The sequence below is a fragment of the Sapajus apella genome, unplaced genomic scaffold (assembly GCF_009761245.1).
Source record: "Sapajus apella isolate SASKATOON/1434 unplaced genomic scaffold, GSC_monkey_1.0 scaffold2, whole genome shotgun sequence".
Classification (NCBI taxonomy): domain Eukaryota; kingdom Metazoa; phylum Chordata; class Mammalia; order Primates; family Cebidae; genus Sapajus; species Sapajus apella.
In genome coordinates, this window is record NW_022436942.1 from 18,224,305 (window position 1) to 18,237,647 (window position 13,343).

General features: G+C 38.2%; 1 long non-coding RNA gene across 1 annotated transcript; it reads right to left on the reverse strand.

Annotated features, from left to right (window-relative positions):
* Window positions 1–308: 308 nt before the first annotated feature.
* LOC116556711 lies at window positions 309–13,105 on the reverse strand. The gene is made up of 3 exons (XR_004271128.1): window positions 13,094–13,105; window positions 1,306–1,310; window positions 309–541 (listed from the first exon to the last, which is right to left on the reverse strand). It is a non-coding gene; the product is annotated as an uncharacterized LOC116556711 (long non-coding RNA).
* Window positions 13,106–13,343: the final 238 nt, after the last annotated feature.

Here is a 13,343-nt window from a genome sequence, read left to right on the forward strand (position 1 = left end):
AATGCATTTGTAATTGTATTCTTTGTGTAGAAATGCAGGATAAGCTTACTGAATGTTTTCTTAAATTGAACACTTATTAATCTTCCAGGTATTATCTTTTGTCAGAGTTATGAGCGGCCCTTACCATACTGATGCTTTCTGACTGAGTTTGTCTCTATCCTTAATACAAAGAACCCTAATAAATAGGCAGGAATATCATCACTCCACTCCTATTCCGCCTGAAGAAGTTACAGAAGATGGGTCTTCATCCTCCTGCAACCCTTAGTGTTAAGTGTTCTCTCATAAAAGGGAGTAAGGGAGTATGTCAGAGGTGTTTGAACCAGAACAACTCCATCTTGAATAGGGGCTGGGTGAAATAAGGCTGAGACCTGAAGGGCTGCATTCCCAGTAGTTTCAGTATTCTAAGTCACAGGATGAGATAGGAGGTCAGCACAAGATAAAGGTCATAAAGAACTTGCTGATACAACAGGTTGCAGTAAAAAAGCCAGACAAAACCTACCAAAACCAAGATGCCAACAAGAGTGACCTCTGGTCTTCCTTACTCCTCATTTTGCAATAATTATAATGCATTAGCAAGCTAAAAGATACTCCCACCAGTTCTGTGACAGTTTACAGATGCATGGCAATATCAGGAAGTTACCCTATATGGTCAAAAAGGGGGAGGAACACTTAGTTCTGGGAACTGCCCGCCCCTTTCCTGAAAAACTCATGAAAAATCCACCCCTTGTTTGGCATATAATCAAGAAGTTAGAAAAAATATCCTTAGTCAAGCTGCTACTCTGGCTATGAAGTAGCCATTCTTTTATTTCTTTACTTTCTTAATAATCTCGCTTTCACTTTATGAGGGGAAAAAAGCTACCTCCTTGTATGTACCTTCCCATAATGAAGGCTATGGCATACGCACTGCCATTTTGGGAACACAGTAAAAACTGTCATAAATGCTACTTCTCTACATCTTTCTCTTTGCAATCATTTTTTAATCTGATGTCTCAGGTTTTGACCTCAGCTTGATTTAACCCATTTTCTACAATACCTCAGAAGGACCAAATCATTTTCCTGCTCAAATCCTTCCACAGTTCCTTACTGAATACAGATTAAAATAGTCTCTTCGGTGAGTGTAATAGCACACACCTGTAATACCAGCACTGTGGGAGGCTGAGGTGGGAGGACTGCTTGAACCCAGGAGTTTGAGACCAGCCTAGGCAACACAGTGAGAACTCATCTCTATTCTAAAATTTTTTTTTTAATTTTAAGAAATGCAATCTCTTTAACATGATATTCAGTGTCTCACAGAATCTGGCCCACCTGCTCTCCCAAATTTATCTCCCATCATGCCCTGCACTCCAGCACTACTGCATATATGGCTGTTTCACTCCCTCGTCTTTTGCATAATTCCTTAACCTTATGCTCTTACTCTCTCTGACCAAATGTCCTCTCTCTCCTTCCCTATCCATCATAGTTCTCTCAGCCTTTTAAACGCCACCTTCTGTGATTTCTTCAGTTAAAATTAACCTTCATCCCATATTCTCCCATAACTTGTATCTTACTCTGGTTATGTATCTCTATAACCAACCTCAGGAAAAGAATGTAGTCTTATTCATCTTGATTGTCTTACCAAAAGCTAGGAACAGACCACAGTGAGTGCTTAGCAAATGTCTGATGAATTTAATAAAACTTTCCCTGAGAGACCTTTCCTCAGAAATTTTCCACCCAAACTACTATCATCTTGAAGAAAAAACTATATTCACAGATTAGAAATGCAATTTTTTTTCAATAAGCAACAAAATAGATTTGGGGTAAAAATATAAGGAGTGGATGAATACCTTAAAATTCAAAAGAAATTACTCATTATTTTACTCCTAAGAAAAGTAAACATTTACCTAGCATTGAATCAGCATTTTCTAAGACTTTAGAGAAATGAAAGATTATATTTTAAATATTTTAATAGAAATCAGGAAAATTAAAGCATATTTAAAAATAGCCCACAATAACTTCCTGTGCCCTTGAAATATATGTATATGCTTTAATGTGATAAGAGAACATAATTGAGAATCACCTCCAAAATTTCAATATCATTAAGAAGGCATTGAAAAGAGATTTTAAAAAGAGATAGCAAAGACTTAAACTAGAAAAAGGAAGCATAAGGAAAGATGTTATTTAATTTGCTAAATTATACAGAATAAGAGGAAATACTTCTTAAAAAAATAGAAAATGGAAAAAGGAAATACATTATCTCAAAACATCTGGAGATGAATGATAACCATTTCCAAATAGGACGAAAACCTAGAAGAAGTATTATCTCAATGATAGTCTACATAAAAGGAAAAATGCTGGGAGGTTTTTCATAGTCACCTAAGAGATTATCTGTACAATAAAAGGTGAGTAACAAACTGATAAAGATGTAACAGGCTATTTCTTAAAAGAATGTTCTCTAGGGTCTCTGTAGGAGAAAAGATATTACAGATGATTTTTCAAATTTGAGTTTTTAAAAGTTTAGCTCTATTAAAAATTATGCCCTTCCTCATTTTCAAAGGATCACAGGAACATATAATCACTCTTCCAATACCCCTTTTGGAGTAAAGCAGCTGCTTTTCTTACAGCTGGCCCAGATCATCAAAACGTCATGGTGGATGAGCTTTCCTAGAAAAGTCAAGGAAAAACATCAACCCTCTCTGATGTGCCAATCATAAAGATGGTAAAGACTCTATTTGTGCCCAGATGGCTGGCAGCATTCTTTAGCCCTTACCTTTGATTCTGTTGTGGTGCCAGTGCTAAATAGATCAGCTCAGTTAATGTAGTATGCCCTGGGATCAGAACTACTGGTGTAATCTCCATCCAGGGAAGTGAGCTGTGCTCAGAGAAAAACTGTGCTATATCCACAAGAGGTTGCTCTGTGGTGGTCATCTAGATCACAAATTAATGTCATTAGTTAAAAAGTCTGGGTCAAGATCCCCGATTCTTGAGGGTGGGAGAGATAGTGTCTAAATTCCTTTTAAAAATGTATTCGAGGACTCCAGTGAGTGAGTTTTCACCCAGCCTAGAGGGTAAACCAAATGAGTGAGTCCCAATTTGCTCTAAGATTTAAATATATTGTAGGACATGAAAAATGAGAGTCTCTGAGAAAATACAAAGAATGCAGGATCCATTCTAGGAGAGCAGCAAGGCCTTAAAATGTCCAACTCTTTAAGGCCTAGAATAGATGCCTCAGAAGTGGGCCTGGTTGGGAATGACTCATGCTGTACCATATGAGACAGTAAGAATCTGCTCTATGCTCCTGTGGGACACTGACCCAGATTCTGCCATCTGACTTTTTCTGACCTCAGTCTGATTACCAAGCCAGAGCTGGTCTGGAACACACATCTTTTCTTGGTATGGGATGCCTCAAACCATTGTATGACTAGTCCTCCTGACCTCTTCTTGCTTTGGCCTTACCCAACTCTTTGTCCCAGTCTTCACCTATCTCGTAGGCTCCAGGATACCATGTTCCCTATCAAGCCTAGCCAGTTGGTTCACATCTCCTGCAGAAAGTTGCAGAAACCACAGGAACAAAATGGCCCTTTGCTCCAACTGTCTCAACAGAATAGCAGAAAGACACCCAAGCTGTTCCCTAGGCAACACAGAGAGAGACAACCATCACATTGTTTGCAACACATCTCTCACCTTGCCATGAATTGAACACAGCATGCACTCGCATACCCTGATACCTTCCTTCATGATGTCTTCTCTGTAAAGGAAGTCTCTTTCCACCCCCTTAGAGCCCATCTCCACCTTTATTCCTGCCACTCATTAAGCCAGTACTAGGGCATGTGGGGTTCATATATTCCTTAACAGAGACAGAGTCATTGGGGATTTCCAAATTGGTCGAGATTATAAACTTGAAGTCAGGTAGAATTCCAATTTCCCCACCTTCTAGCCATAGTAACATATTCATAAAATTAGTCTGATATTCATTTTTATTTTAAACCTCCAAAAGACTACTATAACTAATCTCACAGGTTTGGCATGAATATTATATTAGATGATGTGTACAGTGTACCCAATACAATGCCTAGCTCATAGCAAGCATTTAATAGAGTAAAATATTGTCCCAAGTCTAGACCATACAACAGAGACACTGTCTATCATGTTCCTCATTGCATCTCCAAAACTTAACACAGTGTCTGGTATATAGTGGGCACTAAATAATTACTTGATGAATGAATCAATTAAATAGTAATGAAATGCATTGTCGTATTCAACATCCTCCCTCTCCCACCTGTTCCCATATAATAAGAAAAAGAGTAAAGTCAAGGTCCATTAGACATAATGTCACTATTTAATAGACCTAGAATAGTCAGCTATAATTTAAACAAAACTAGTTCTCAGGGGGACAAACAATTAGGTTTAAATAGAGAAAGGGGCAATGTTCAAGGCATATTGTGAACACATGGACAGACTGTGCCAGTTGGCCTGCATAATGCACTCTCACTGTTCCTGTACCTCCTGAGCAAAGGCTTCCAAGGTCAGCAGAAAATCTCTGCACAGTCATGTCCTGAAGGAATGCTCTAGGACTCCAATGCCCAAGATGGATCCTCTGCCTGTTTTCTCCCTCATCCCTGAAGGTATTTGTGGCAGTTAGAATTGGCTTTGTCTGCAAGTAACAGAGATCTGTTTTCCATGATTTAGACACGTAAGTTTAACACTATCAATTACAAAGTCTGAAGATAGCAGCTGCTGTCACTAGTGCAGCAGCTCAGAGATTTCAGGGACACTATCTTTGTGTGGGGTTTCACTCATTATCCCTAGCATCCAAATATCATGTCCACATTGTAGACATAAAGAAGGGGAGAATGGAAAAGCCAAAAAGCTGAGCATCTGTAGCAGAAAACAAGTGTTTTCAGAAACCCCACACTAGTTTATGCATCATTGGCCAAAATTTTATCACATTAACTCCCCTAAGTCAAAAGAGATTTGGAAATGTAGGTTGTTGTTTTTTTCAGCTAGGAGTATTGATGCCTTCAAAAAACTCAGTGAGTAAAGCAGGATGGGCAATGGATACAGGGTAAGCAACCAGAACACTCTGAGCTAGCACTGTACATGTCCTGAGGCTGGAATGAATGACAGCCAGGGTTTCTTACTGAAATCTTCATTCTTAATCACTCCCTCTACCAAGTTATTTCAAAACTAGCAAGTCTTTCAATGGCTGCCTAAAGCTCAATCGTCCTTCATCCCCTTGAGTTAGAGAGCTATACCTGCTGCCAGGTCGCTGACAGCTATTCACCTTGAAGAAAGATGCTTCTAATATAACAGTAGGGTTAGTCCCATCTCCGGTCAAGAAAAGCTGCTTCTCTCCCCTCATAAAAAGGCATCTCCAAATCAATAGAACAAACTGTATCAGTATATTTTTTATTGCCTTACATATCAAGAAGGCAAAAGAGCTTTGCCCTTCTGCACAGTGAAATCCATATAAGGAAGATTCACCACATCCTCATCGCTTTCCAGCCAGTTAAAGATTTTCCTACACATAGAGGGGGAACAACAGACACTGGGGCCTTTCACAGGGCAGAGGGTGAGAGGAGGGAGAGGATCAGGAAAAATAACTAATAAATAGTAGGCTTAATACCTGGGCAATGAAATAATCTGTACAACAAACTCCCGTGATACAAGTTCACTTATGTAACAAACCTGCACGTGTACTCCTGAACTTAAAAGTTTAAATAATAATAGATATTATTATTTAATATATTTAATATTAAATTTAATATATTTAATATTAAATGATATATTACTTAAATTTTTATATTATATATTACTATTTAAACTATATATAATATATAAAAATTATATATATACATAAACTTATGTATATTAATTACATATATTATTAAACACTCGCGGCTATGAAAAGAAAATGTTTCACAGAGCACCAATATCCCCAGGTGAGTTTGGAAATATATCTAGAGCAGCCTCTCTAATATCACAAGAACAAAACAGCCAAAACATGGGTCTCAATACATCTCTTGCAATGGGAAACCAAAATATAACCCCCACTAAGCATCCCAGTTCTCCGGAAAGTTAGACAATGAGTCCGCTCAGTGAAATTTCACTCAAGACACTCAATGAAAATATCCAAACCCATAGCCTATGAGCCCTTAACTGCCCCAAAGCACAATTACTCCTTTCATATATCATACAAGTACAAAACCACACCCGCAGTTCACAGAGTCACACACTCCCTCATTTTAAAATTTGAGCTGATTCTCAAGAGCCGTGGAGATGGCGACTAACGTGAATACGCCTAGAGGCCTCGAGTCTTGTTCCCAGCTGTGTCCCTGGAAGGGAACGTCGGGGAGTGGGGTAATGAGCAGAATATCACAGACCAGGAAAACAAGCATTGAACGCCCACGTCGTCAGGCTGAGTTCTAGAGGAAGAGTAGAAGAGTTCAGTGAAGAAAACCGGACCTTTCGGGACCTGGTTCCACTTACCTGTCTGGCCTTCCCTCCTGAACGCCCACTTCCGGCTCTGATTCAGTGTGCACATCAAACGTGCTCCCCCAGCCGCTGCCTTTATGCATGCTCCTCCCCTACCTGGAACACGCCCCCACCTCATTCCTGCCCTCTGCTTGGCTAACTCCTACGTGTTCCTTAAAATACAACTCGGATATCACTTCCAGGTTAAAGAGCTCACCTTTATGCTTCCGTCCATTTCCCTTATCAAGCACTTGCCATATATACAGCTATAATACAACTCGCAATTGCCTGTGGGTAAAATCCTTCCTCTCGACCCCACAGTAAATTGCAAAAGGGCAGCAGCGGAGTCAGCCTTGTCCACAGGTGCATCCCCCATGCCTGCAGCAGCTGAGTCAGCCCTGTCCACAGGTGCATCCCCCATGCCTACCAAGTCAAGACTGTGGCAGCTACATAGCAGGCACTCAGAAGTTTACTGAATCAATGAGTGTCTAAAAGCAGGTGCAGATATAGACAGGTGGTCTCGTGTTCTCTCTCACAGCTGGCAGGCCAGAATTTTCTCCCAAATACCTGGATTCACCCTGATACTAAGAACATGCAGATAAAGGGAATAAAATGTGGATAATTCACGGTATAGCGCCACAACCAGGGAAACAACTCATTAATAGCTCAATGGGTGAAAGGTCAGAAGCATCGTATTTATGCTGGCGATCGATGTAGCTGTGTGAATTTCTTTGTAGATTTAAGGGAAGGATTCTTGGTCATTTCTTTTGTTTACAAGTATTTCTACAGTATTTTCTTCTGATAAGTTACAGCTGGCTTTGTTTAAGGCAATTTTAAACATTTTGTATAAATTCACCACCACCATGACTTTAAAGAGGAATACGCATACCAATATCATTGTGGTCCAAGAGAAATCAAGACAGCCTTTTGTCATTAAAATAGAAATACAATCACGTAGGGAGAATCTCAACAAGCCACAGGAAGAAAAAAATGGGGGGAAAAGCATAAAATGAATTGTTTTGCTTTCGATTTCAGGCTGTCTCCTCACAGGCAGAACACGTTTGGTTGAATCAAAATCTATGCTCCAGGGTATTAGCTTTCTTATCCGAATCAGGCTGTAGGTAACTTGGGGACATTCTTCTCTCTCCTTCAAATAACACTACTAACAGCACCAGTGAACGTTAATGTCACCCTCACAAGCCTGCCATAGCACTAGATCTAAAACTCTCTTAAAACAGTTACCACGCCACTTGGCTTTGAAGACATAATAAGTATATGTATCTGTCACTTCCACCAGTCGTGAACTCCTAGAGGGGAGAGACTACTTCCTTCCACCTTTGTGTCCTACATAACACCCAGCCATTCAGTGCATGGTACGCGTAGGATTCCTGGTATTTCTTTGGAGGTGGGGAGTGTCAAAGAGAACTGGAATTTTGAACATTTAATTGGGCTCACTAAATATTTTTGACTTTTTAATTGATGTTTAATTTCATGGATAGCATTCAATTTTAATAATTATGCTTTTGATTATTTTCCCCAAAAATCTTATGACTGTTTTGATACTGTGTAGCTTATTTTTAAATAGTTATTAAATTGCTTCAAAATTCCATTAACTTTTTCCTTTTATCTAGTGTGCTTATTCTTTTAATCCATGAAATTTGGCTAATGGAAATTGATTTTTCTCCAAAGTGTCGATTTCTTGCCACATCTAGCCCACATCCTATGTTACTAAGCTCAAAGGTTTTTTATGCAATCATTTCTGGCGTTAAGTTTGTAAATTATGCTTATATTTCTTATACCTGAAGAATATTGCTTTGTTATCTTTCCAAGAGTATTTAATCTATAATATTTTGGTTTATTTCAATGGGATTTTCACTTTTTTTCAGGAGAAAACTAAATCAGATCATTACTGTCTCATTCAACAATATTTAAATGTTCCAAATCTTTAAAGGTGATTGTTGCTATTGCCATTTACTGCAGTGATTTAAGAACTATTCACTGTGTAAAATTGGCCTTAGTACCGCACTTTGGGAAGGAAGATACCTTGCGTATGCTTGTCTTTGGTAACTCTTACCTGCTGTTAACTGGCTGTGCGACCTTGGGCAAATCACTGGACCTCTCTGAGCTTTAGTCTCCATATACCTAAGTCACAGGATTGTTGGAATAATTGCATAACAAAATGTTTGAGAAAATTTCAGGAAAGATGCCCACTGCATAAAGGGGGTAAAATAAGAGTTTATCTTACCTTATCATCTTCCTAGAGTAGCTCCTTTCTTTTCATTTCTATTCTATACCCTAAAGGTCTTATTATCAGACTACTTAATGATACTTTAATAAGGTCCTTTTAATGGGAAACTCTGAAAGTCTGAAAAAAATTAATTTTCAAAAGACATGAATTTTGGGCATCAGGAATGGTAAGAGGGGAGAATTCACAGGCCAGAGGTACCTCCTGGAGCCATCAAACTACACTGTATTGGGCTATGCTTTCTGCCCTCATCTAGGGGCCTGTCCTCTGGGCTCATTCTTACAATCAGGCAAAAAGAGAACAAAAAGATTGGTTATCAGGATATTTGATAGCAGATGAGTCATTTGGGAAACAGTGCAACTTCCCTCTGAATTTTGGCCACAAGATTCCATACCACTCTAATGAGGAGAAAAGAGAGCAAGATTTAAAAAAAATCTTTAAAAATTAAAGACATTATGGATTCCCAGAAGCAGGTTTCTACCGGCTATCAGCACATTACTCTTTTTGGAGTCCCGTTACCTTTAAAGCTTTAACATGGAGTACTTTGAAATTCAATGACAAAATAAAATGATGGGTGTGGTCAGGTGTATCTTACAGCTTTTCAATTCTCCCGTAATGTGGGGATTTTCTACAAGGATTTTTAAATGCTTCTTACTTTTATTAAATGTCAGTTCTGCTGCTCAGCAGTAATTAAACTGAAAGAAAAATGTCAAGAATGATAAATTACTATTACAGGTTTATTCCTTTTTTTTTTCTTTTCAGAAACTAGTCAGCCCTGTATCATGAGATTCAAAAATATTAACTTTGAGGATATTGAAGAAGAAAGGCTTTCTACTATGTTATTTTCAATCAATGATGCCTCAAATTCATGTAAATTTTAGTGACTAGGATTTAAATATAATCCATGGTGTCTGGATACCCCCATGTATATTCAATTTCATTTAGAACTACTTGACCCTGCAGAAGTAAGCTACCACAGCTGAAACAGGCATACATGGCCAAGTTTGTTATTTGACTAAGAGATGATAACTTTATATTTCAATATTTAACATAGAGAATGAGGTAGGGGTTAGTGAATAATTTTTCTGAATCAAGCCAATCATCATTAAAGTTTTTAAGAGACAATTTTCCAAGTGTCTCTGGTATTTTCGTTGAATCCAAATAGAACCTCAGGGATCATAAGTAAGAGCATTAAAAGCCAATTATTTTTCTAAGCATTATATTCCAGACTTTAAGTCTCCTTATTTGAGATAATTACATTTCCAGCTTATTTCTCAAACAAACAGAAGTCAAGATAATAAGCAGGATGGAAGTACAGGGAAATTTAAAGACCCTCCCCCACCCAACAACTGATTAGTTTTAGATAATGGTTTCCAATTTCAAGGAAGGAATATGTAAAATCTGGAAACATAGTTTTCAAATCAGTAGTATTAATAGATATGTACCCATTTTTCCTATAGAAACATTATATCACTCAAATGGAGTTAGACACATCACTGCCTCATTCTCTGCCAAAACTAATTTCCAACATCTAGTTGGAGATAATAATTCCTGTAAAAGTAGCTGAGAAGTAAGAGAAAAAAACCTACAATAAGACATGGTTTCTGGGAAGTGTAGACCCTCCGCATGTACAGATTTGTGTATGGAAACCAACACAGAGGAAGCTTGGCAACGGTGTACATTGGGAATTGTGGTGTTTCATGTGTTACGTAAATCAAGGAGTTAAAAATATTAGGTAGCAAGAATTAGGAAATAAGAAAGAAGATTTCTTTTTCTTCCTTGGTATAATAGAGTTTTACTAGAAGAATGCCTTCTGGATACTGAGAATTGGAATGGGATCCGTGTGCATGAAAGCACTTGGAAAGGGATATGAAGGGATTTGAGTATTACCAAGTTAATGGCCAATTAAAGACTATGCCTTTCCACTCACATCTACCCGCTGTATGTCTGAGAAGCTCAAAACTAAATAAATGTCACTTTGAGCATAAACAAAGAGGAAAATTCACACTTGGGACTATAGAAAGAAATTTCAGAGAAAAGAAAAATTTTAAATATTTTTTTTTTTTACTTTATTTTTTGAGACAGAAGCTCCCTCTGCTGCCCAGGCTGGAGTGTAGTTGTGCAATCTCAGCTCACTGCAACTTCCATCTCCCTGGTTCAAGCAATTCTCCTGCCTCAGCCTCCCGAGTAGCTGGGACTACAGGCATACACCACCATGCCCAGCTAATTTTTTTTGTATTTTTATAGACACAGAGTTTCACCATGTTGGCCAGGACAGTCTCGATCTCCTAACCTCATGATCCACCTGCCTCAGCCTCCCAAAGTGCTGGGATTACAGGTGTGAGCCACCACAACCAGCCACAAAAGTATTCTAAAGACTAAAAAGAAGAGCAGATTCTTAAAATGATTAACTTTGGTAAATGGAAGGTATTAACTGATTTGATTAATTTAAATCAGTATTTATTTTATAAAATATAGACCAATTTTTTTTCCAAATCAGCAAAAGCTACAAACTCACATACCTAGTATAATTGAAAAAGGGGAGTTCCCTGACCCTTCACTTGCAGGACATGAAACAGGGGTATGGCTCATCTATTCAGTTGCCACTGCTGCTCAAACCTTTTTAAGGGATTGGGGGCATGCAGAAAGACAGGTGCAGGAGCCAGAGCAAGCACCCCTAGGCTGCAACCCCATGGTAGCATCCCGGGGTGGGAGCCTATCACTCCCAGAGCCCAAATGGACGTGTGCTACAGTGTACTCTTTTAGCCTTGCCAACCATAGATGGCTTAAGTGTTAAACACAGCTCAGTGGTCCTTCCGCCTTTTCACAAGACCTCAGGACCAGTGTGACAGCTTTCTGTATCCCAGGCTCTCTTCCAACATACCAGAAGAATCGGGTCACACGTGGACTTGAAGGATGGTAAATGTGGGGGCTTCATTGAGTTGGTAGAGGTGGCTCTATGCAGGATGGATGGGGAGCTTCACGGGGGAGAGAGTGGGAAGACAGTCTTCCTCTGGAGTTTGGCCACCCAGTGGCCAATCTCCCCTTTGACCATCCCTAGCCAAACTCCTTTCAGCGTTCAGATGCTCCTTCTCTTCTCTCTGCATTCTGTCATTCTTCTGCTCTTCTGTTTGTGTCTGCCTGGAGCCAAGGGTTTGGGGTTTACATTGGTACAGAATAAAAAGACGTGGCAGGCCAAAAGGCAACTTTGGGACATGAAAACAGGAATGTCTGTCCTCATTTAGGGCTGCAGATCTCATATGGGCATGAGGAAGAGTCCTTTTCCAGGGAACCACCCTCTTCTACCCAGTATTTCCCTGGCTCCTGTCCATATCACAATGAATCTGAAACAAAATATACACACATGTCAAAAAAAAAAGTATATCACAGTCACATCATAAAACCAAAGTACAGCATAATTAAGGTGCTAAAAATCCAAGGACAGAGAAAAAAACCTTAAAAGAACCAAAATAGATATGCACAACATTCAGACAAAGGAACAATAAAATTATCTCAGATGTATTATTATAAATTCTGCAAGCTAAGAGACAATGGAATGGCATGTTTAAATGCCAAATGGGAAAAACAAAACAAAAGAGTCAACCTAGAATTCTATATCTAGTAACAATATTCTTCCAAAATAAAGGCAAAATAATATTTTTAGAAAATTTTATTGATATATAAAAATCATAAATAATTAAGGATACAAGTGATCTTTTCAATACATGTATACGATATATAATGTTCAAATCAGGGTAATTGTCATACCTAGCATCATAAATATTTATCATTTCTTTCTGTAAGAAACATTCAAAATCTTCTTTTCTAGCCATTGTGAAAATATACAATAAGTTACTGTAAACTATAGTCACTATAGATTATAGAACCCTAGAATTTATCTTTTCTAATTGTAATTTTGTACCTATTAACTAATCTCTTCCTATGCCCACTCATCCTACCCTTCCCAGCCTCTAGTTACCACTATTCTACTCTCTACTTCTATGAGATCAACTGTTTAGCTCCCGTATTTAATTGATAGCTCGCAGTATTTGTCTTTTTGTGCCTGCCTTATTTCACTTAATATAATGTCCTGCAGATTCATCCATGTTGCCTCAAATGACAGAATTTTATTTTTTTAAAGATGAATAGTAGTCCATTGTGTATATACACCACATTTTATTTATCCATTAATCTATCAATGGACATTTAGACTGATCCAAATTTTGGTTATTGTGAATAGTGCTGCAATAAACATGGGAGTGAAGATATTTCTTTAACATATAGATATCATTTCCTTTGGATCATTACCCAGTAACAGGATTGCTGGATCATATGGTATTTCTATTTTTAGCTTTTGAAGAAATTCCATATTGTTTTACAAAATGGCTATATTAATACACACTCCCACCAACAGTGTATAAGAGTACCCTATTCTCTACATCCTCACCAGCGTTTGTTTTTCAGGGTATTTTGTTTTTTGGTTTTGGGTTTTTTTTTTTTTTTTTTTTTGTCTTTTTGACAGCCATTTTAACTGGGGTGAAATGATAGTCATTACAGTTTTGATTTGCATTGCCCTGATGATTAGTGATATTGAGAATTATTTTTTGTATACCTATATTATATGCTTTTTTTTTAGAAATGTCTATTC